This window comes from Miniopterus schreibersii, assembly GCF_964146895.1.
Source record: "Miniopterus schreibersii genome assembly, chromosome: 15".
NCBI lineage: Eukaryota > Metazoa > Chordata > Mammalia > Chiroptera > Miniopteridae > Miniopterus > Miniopterus schreibersii.
The window spans coordinates 28313199-28320938 of NC_138115.1; the positions used below are offsets into that span (position 1 = coordinate 28313199).

General features: G+C 41.5%; 1 protein-coding gene and 1 long non-coding RNA gene across 2 annotated transcripts in view; one reads left to right on the top strand and one right to left on the bottom strand.

Moving 5' to 3' along the window:
- NCK1 (NCK adaptor protein 1) overlaps nucleotides 1–3781 on the bottom strand; it is a 53346-nt gene extending 49565 nt beyond the window's left edge. The window contains exon 1 of the mRNA XM_081160066.1: nucleotides 3592–3781. The gene's annotated coding sequence lies outside the window, so the exon portion shown is untranslated. The remainder of the gene's footprint in view (nucleotides 1–3591) is intronic.
- A 152-nt stretch (nucleotides 3782–3933) lies between these two features.
- Nucleotides 3934–7740, top strand: part of LOC308567635 — a 49829-nt gene continuing 46022 nt past the window's right edge. Inside the window, exons 1-2 of the long non-coding RNA XR_014000352.1 lie at nucleotides 3934–4189; nucleotides 4781–4895. This is a non-coding gene — a long non-coding RNA (uncharacterized lncRNA). The remainder of the gene's footprint in view (nucleotides 4190–4780; nucleotides 4896–7740) is intronic.

Sequence of the window (7740 nt, forward strand, 5' to 3'; positions counted from 1 at the left end):
CTCTGAATCCCCAAGTAGAACAAATGATTTTCAGAATGTTTTGCTCAAGGAGCAGATTGCTCAATAATCTGGTTCTTGACAGATTAAGTAGCAAAATGTAAAAGTGTTACTGTTCTACCAAAAAGAGAACTTTTAGATAGATCATTAAACTTAATTCCATGAGCCCTGGCCAGTGTGGCTCGTTAGTGAGAGCATTAGCCTGTGCACTGAAGGGTCTTGGGTTCCATTTCCGATCAAGGGCACGTACCTGGGTTGCAGGTTTGATTTCGCATGGGAAAGCAACCAATCAACTTGTCTCTCTCAAATCGGTGTTTTTTGGTTATTTTTTATATGTTTTTATTGATTATTAGAGAGAGGGGAAGGGAAGAGAGAGAGAAACAGATGAGAAAGAAACATCAACTGGCTGACTCCCTCACGTCACCCCTACTGGAGATGTTTCTCTCTCTCTCCCTCCATCCCTTCCACTCTCTCTAAAAAAAAAAAAAAAAAAAAATTAATGGAAAAATATACTCCAGGTGAGGATTAACAACAAAAAAATTTAGTTAAGTGATAAGCCATCAGGGGTTTCCTCCAATCCATTACATAGTTCCCATCTACTTTCAAGGCCCCCCAAAGATTCAGTCTTTTATCAAGAGATTCAAACAGTAAAACTTCTAAGAGATTCATTCACATTTTAGTGAGCCATAGGACTCAACTGTAGAGATAACATTTTTGTTAATGCTGCTGATATATCTAATAAGCATAGGAAAAGACTATATGTATACTTTTAAATCATTGTTTCAATAATTTAAATGATGCAAATCATGAAGGTTCCCTTACCCTCATTAAAAAAAAAGTTGTGGATTTATATGAGAAGGCATAAATACACAAAATGCAAAGTAAAAGGTGAACAAAAAACCACAACATTGCAAGAGATGAGTAGCACAGTTTCATAAAGAATATACAGAAAATCTGTAAAAATACACAGAACTTGGAGTTAGGAAATCAAGGGTTGAGTCTCAGCTCTGACATCATCACTAGATGTGTGCATTTTAATGCAGGTTTTCTGTATGGACTGCATTTTCCTTATCTATAAAACGAAAGGCTGAATTCCAACTTTCCCACAATTATTGTTCCATGATATTATGATAAAAGCCCACATCAGATTAAAAAACCAAAGGAATCATAAAGGCTACTGTTCAAAGGAAAAGAACACAGGAAACAGAAAGATCTGGAAGGCTGCAATAAAGGACCAAAAATGAAACTTCAACAAAATTTGAGTTCGTTTCTTTTTAAAGAATAAGCAGGCTATGCATAGACATTCAGAGTCTCAATAGAAAGGTAGAAAAATACAAAGTCTAAATGAGAGATTGGTTTGATGACATGGACAGCTACCATAGAGAAATAGTGCTGTCATTAGGAATAATAGGTTTTGAGCAGATTGTTAGAAGGCTAGGAATTCTGAACTATACTCTATAGGTAACAGGGAGCCATCACTGATTTAACAGCTGAGTGATATGTTCAAAGCATTATTTTAATTAAGATTAGGCAGAAGACTGGATATATACTGGGTAGGAAGAAAAGGCAGACAAAAAAACTACTTACAAGCTAGGGGAAATAAACAGGTATCTGAAAGAAATTTCAAAACATGGCTGACAAAAATTGGCCAATGATATGTGGATGGGTGAAGTAAAAGATAAAACCAAGGTTTGTGTCTGGGCAATTGAAAGCATAGTATCACCGTAACAGCATATGAAATCAATTTTGAATGAAAGACTATAAGTTCTATCTTTGAAATAGTTTAAAGTGAGGATCATCCAAATAGAATTGTTGCCTTAATCTTTAAATGTCATTTTTGGCCCTGTCGGTTGTCTTCCTACAACAGTACAGCCGAGCATTTATGAAAAACTTTTAAATGCTTAGTGATTTCCAGAGTTTCCTCCAATTCTACGTATCGACTAAAGAATGATTTAGACTTCTGATGTATGTAGAGAACATTTGGTACTTTTCCACAGTATAAAGGTGAGTAAATTGTAAAAGTTATGAAACTATGATCGAAAAAAAGACTACAACTGTATTTATTAAATCAAGTCTTCCTGACAAGTGATTTATAACAACAATCACATCAAATCTACCTTGAACTTTGGCAGGTCCAAAAGAAAAATAAATCCCGGGAATAAAGTATCACTCAATAACTAAGAAAAAAATTCTATGTGTGCTTCAAGTTTTATTTACATGGACTAAATGATAATGTTTAGAAAAAGCACACAATTTAAAATTTAATACGTGAACGAGTCTTGAACACTCGGCATATAGTGTTTACAGATAATATAGATAATTCCCACAGATCACAATTTTCCCAAAGAAAAAAATAGTTTGTGATCAAGATGGAATGAAATTACTATTAATGAACCAATGCATAATTCTTAAGTTACTATCAAACTGTGAATGGGATGCCTATTTAAAAACTGAGTTTTATCGTCACCAACAAAACAGAACCTTCTTCTTGAATTATTTCCCATTTACTTTGTGACCTAACTGAAAATTGAGACTTCAAGCACAGTACTTTCCAAGTGCTTAATAAATTGTATGGGTGAGTTTTCATAAATCTACCAAAGTATGATTTTTAAAAATCAATACCTCTTGCAACACTTACCCATTTTGACCAGACATTGAGCTTCTTTGCTCACCACCCAAGGCAGGGTTAGAAAATTCTCCTTAACTTCATTCTTTCCTACCTCCTAAGGTTTCTTACAGAATCTAATGGATATAATTATTTTTAGGTGAGCAGCTCATCAGTTCGACATTAACTGAGCGTCTATAACGTTACGGATCTCAGCCCTGAACAAAATCCAGCTCCCTGAGTGTCTAACGGCAAATTTAACTTTTATGGAAACACAGAAGAAAGGTTACAAAACCAACCTACCGAGATCGTTTTTTACCGGATATATTATTACAAGGCAAGTCAAAAGTTCACAGCCCAAGCACCTCACGAACGAATCTACAACAGGTCCATACGATTAAAATAACCCAGATTTCCCAAGAACCAGGGAACCGTCTGGGGTTGGGGGAGGGGCAGAGGGAGCATCCAGAGGATGTCCACCCTCCGCACAGGGCTCGGGCTAGAGGTGACGCGCCCCCTTCCCTCCTCTACCGCATCCCTACCTTCCTGGCCTTGCATTAGGCCACAACAAGCAACAGGACTTTTTGGAAGGGGAAAAAAAAAACGGAGAAGCGCGCACGCTGCACACTGGACCTCCCAACCTCGGAGGGGCGGCCGCCCCCCAGGTGCTCACCCTGACTGAGCACTCCGGTGGCGGACAGGAAAGCCGCGAGGCCGCGTCCGCCACCCTCAAACCCCCCAGTGGCCGGAGGGTCGCGCGAACCCGCAGTGCAAACGCCCAGGCCGGGCCGAGCGGCCTCCCCGCCCCCTCCGGCTCAGCTCCAGGCCGGCAGACGGCGCCCGGGGCTAACTTCGCCAGGGAAGAGGAAGCGGCGCAGCGAATAGCAGGCTGTGTGAACACAAGGGGCAAGGAAAGGCTCCCTGTGCATCTGCCTGCTGACAAAGCCGTCTCTCCTTCCCTCAGCCGAGCCTCGGCGGCCCCAGCTCACCTGACGAGGGCACCGAGACGCCGCCGCGGCCGCCGCGATGGCCGTTACGGCACGAGGCCTCCGCTCAGCCGCCGCGTAGCTCTCGGGAGAGGGGCGGGGCGCGCGCGGCGGGCGGGCGGGCGGAGCTGCAGCGCCGACTGGCCGCGAGGCCGCGGGCGGATCCGCGCGGGCAGGAAACAGTCTCCTGACCCAATCTGATAGGCTCGGTCTCCCCTTCTCTCCCATCCCTGACGGGAGAGCCGTCTGCGCCGCACTGGGATTGGGCGGGCCCTCCTGTCAATCAAGCGCTGCACTGGGCGTGGAGTGAGCTGAGGCTGTGCAGAGGTGAGAGCTGGAGGGTGAGAAGCGCCGGGCTTCACGCGGACTCCGGTCTCTCTTTCCTCTCCGGCTGACTACTTTGGGCCTTCCTCCTTAGCGACGCGGAGAGACTCAACAACAAAAGAGAGACCGCTTCCCGAGGTCTTCCCCAACCGCTCTGGGATCTTCCTCCAGGTTTCGGCACCTGAAGAGGGTCTTGGCAGAGGAAGGTTCTTGGGGATGGAGAGCAAAAAAGAAAAGCAACCCAAAAGGCCTGAAAATGGGAACCTGAGAGAAAAATGTAAGACGTATGCTTAATTTGAGCCACATACCGAAATAAATTTAGACTGAGGGCTTTCGAAGTGTCCTGGGGTGCATGTAGCTTCCAGTCTTGTTTGCGGCTGTCATGCTGTGAGGAAAAATGACTGTGACCTTGGGTCTGCCGGCTGTTAGGGTCCCAGCCCCAGCCACCTGCCGGGTCCGTTGGTTCTCCCCACGCGAGGCTGCAGCCCCCCGCAATATGCCTCATGCCTTCCTAACCAGCTTTGTGGCTCAGGTCAGGCTTGCCTTCTCAGGGAAGCGTGCTCGGGTTAGGTACCCTTCATGGAGCAGCAGTATTTCCCCCATCAAGCTGTTGAAATAGTTTGCCCGTGTCATTATTTAGACTGTAAACGTCATTTAAGTCAGGAGCCATATCAGTTTTCAGTTTTTCCCCAATGCCTAGCACGTGATAGTCAATAAATATTGTTGAAGGCATTAATGCATCTCCCTTTCCCATCTTTAATCCTGGCCCTGACACTTAAGTCCCAAGAGTTCACACTTTTCTGCATTTAACTTCAAAATTATTCATTTGAATGCTGATAAATGTATGTGGTTTGCTTGCCATATATAGAACCACAAGGTCAACCTCAAATCACCTGTGGCCCCTTCCTGGCTTCAAGTAGGCTGATGCAAATAGATCATGAAACTCTGTTTACATCTTATTATTGGCATCCACAGTGAATAATGTAAGTGAATTTTGAATTTACTCTAAGGGTCTAAATACCACAATTTATCATGGCTGCTGTGGGCTGAATTGTGTGTGCCCTCCCAAAACTTATATGTTGAAGCCCTAACCCCCAATCTGGCTGTATTTGGAGATAGGGCCCTTAGGCCATAATTAAGTTGACTAAGGTGATAAGAGTGAGTCCCTAATCCTAAAGGATTAGTGTCTTTATAAGAAGAGATACCAGAGAGCTTGCTCTCTGTTTTACCATGAGAGGACACAGTGAGAAGGCAGCCATGTACCAGCCAGAAAGAGAGTTCTCACCAGAAACTGACCATGCCGACACCCTGATGTGGAACTAAACCTGCAGAGCTGTGAGAAATCTTTATTGTTTGGTCCATCCAGTCTATGGTATTTTGTTACGGCAGCCTGAGCTGACTAATACAATAGTTTTATTGATACATCTTATAAAGTTTATGGACTGAGATATATTTATTTTTGAAGCTGGAGAAACCATTGTCCAGAGGCTAAAACTTTTTCTCCAAAATCATACAGCGAACCCTTAGGAAAACCTAGCTCAATTCAGTCCTAGTTACATATTTAACATGTGATGGGGCAGAGGAAGTGAATACAAATACAATAGGTAAAGTAGTTCTTGCCATTAGGTAGCTTATACCATCTACCTTAGGTGGAGAAAATAAACCCAGAAAAAATATTCTTAAGTCGTAAGTTTAGATTTTATTTTGTAAGGGAATGTGTATTTTGAATGGGCCAATGATCTGAACATTCCCTTGACAAGATTTTGATGCAGATTTCTTGACAACCAAGTGCCACCTGTTTAAGCAGAAGAATTAAAGGATTTTAAAGTGTCTTAGTTCCTTGTAAACATGTATTATTTTTTCCTTTAGTTTTTTTCCTTAAGTTTCCTCATCACCCATTCTTACCAGGAACTCTTTTAAACAGAAAAACTCACACAAAAAGGAGAGAAGTTAAAAATAAGGAAACAGCAATAAAAGAGGAAGAAAGGGTAGATAGACAAAAAAAAAAAAAAGTCATGTATCAAATTGCAGTACAATATAGTTAGAAGAAATGGAGTCCATGTTCTTACAAGATAGAAGGTATTCCAGAGGACTCCTTTCACACGCTGTCTCCCCACCTTCCAAACATAGACACGCATGTTACTTCTTTTAGTGAAACTCAAAACAAAAACAGGAATCACCCTTGCTAATTAGTAGTGAGTGGACCAAGGTCTGGGCAGAATAAAATGACGAGAAAATTTAGGTCAGAACTTAAGACCTAATGACTGGAAATGGAGCTTCAGATATGGGTAGCTAATCTGTGTAGGATAAAAACTTGCAGGCAGCTCACTTCATTCATTCCAAAGGAAAGATTTAGGAAGACAAGGAAGGGAAAAATGAGCCTCTATGTCTCAAGGCCTTTCCCAGGAAACTTGATAGCTTATGGTTAGAATTGATTAGAGAGAATGATCTGATTTAGCATCATTGTCAGGTAGAACTCTTTAGGACCAGAAAGACCTCTACCTACTAATCAGCAAGAAGTAACTAATCCCAGGCTTACTGTGAGATATAGAAATTAGTGGACCCTGGAAACTAAATTTAATTTCTGGACCGAGTATCACTATGCTTTTATGGGAATTAAATCAACAAAAATGTATTAAGAGTCCACTCTGTAATAAGCACTACAGTAGGTACTGGAGATCCAAAGATCAGTCATAAATTTAAAGGAGCTCAATCCAGTGTCAGAGAATGAGATTTAAACAGATACTTATTAATATAGTAAGTACAGCAATAGTATGTACAGGGGAACATTAAGCCACAATGGAAGGGGAGTTGTGTGGTCAGGCTAGTCAGGCAATTAAGTAGGCAAAAGGGGGTCTGCGTAAAAAAGGTATTCCACAATAGAATATTGCTGGAGCAGATGATGACTGGAAGTTTAAGCAATATTGGGTTATTGAAGTTAAGAGCCTTAAATTGTATCCTATAGACAATGAGAAGCCATCAAAGGATTTTCTTTTAGCACTTTAAAATGTCATTCTGTTGTTTTCTGGCCTCCATTGTTTCTGATGCAAGCCAGCTGTAATTCTTATCATTGTTTTCCTGAATGCCATATGTCTTTTTTTCTGGCTGAGTTTAAGATTTCGGTTTTTTTAATCTTTGTTTATCAGCAGTTACACTATGTTACTAGGTGTGGTCTTCTCTGTATTTATCTTGCTTGGGTTCACTTATCCCTGTTTCTATGGATTGTTGGTGGTAGTTTTTTCCTTTTTGTCAAATTTGGAAAAATTTGGCCAATATTGCTTCAAATATTTTTTTCTGCCCCATCTCTCTCTTCTCTTCTGAGACTATACTTTTGCTAAACTTCTTAGTCCTTAGTACATGTTATTCCATGCTCTTCATTTTTTTTCAAGTCTTTTTCTCTCTATGCTTCAATCTGGATAATCTCTTTTGAGAGCCAGTGTCTAGCAATTCTTGGAAAATCTGAATGTTAACATTTTCCCAAAAGCACAGACACCCTCCTAATGACTATGGGTTCCTTTGGGGAAGGTTTGGAGACGCATTAGTGAAGAAAATAGAAATTACAAAATATTACAACAGAGAATTTAGCACTGGATGTTAATGTGAGGCAGGATAGTAAAAAGCTAGGAAAATTCCTTAGCAAGTGCAGTGGGAAAATTGAGATAGATAGCTGAACAAGCTGGACAAGCAATTTACAGCCAGATAATTAATCACAAGGTCTTATCTTACACATTCCAGACCATACTGGGGCAGACCCAGACCCACCTTGGTCCCAGTTCCTTTCAGGTGACATTCTTTGAAGGTGCAACTGACCAGAGAATGACCTATACA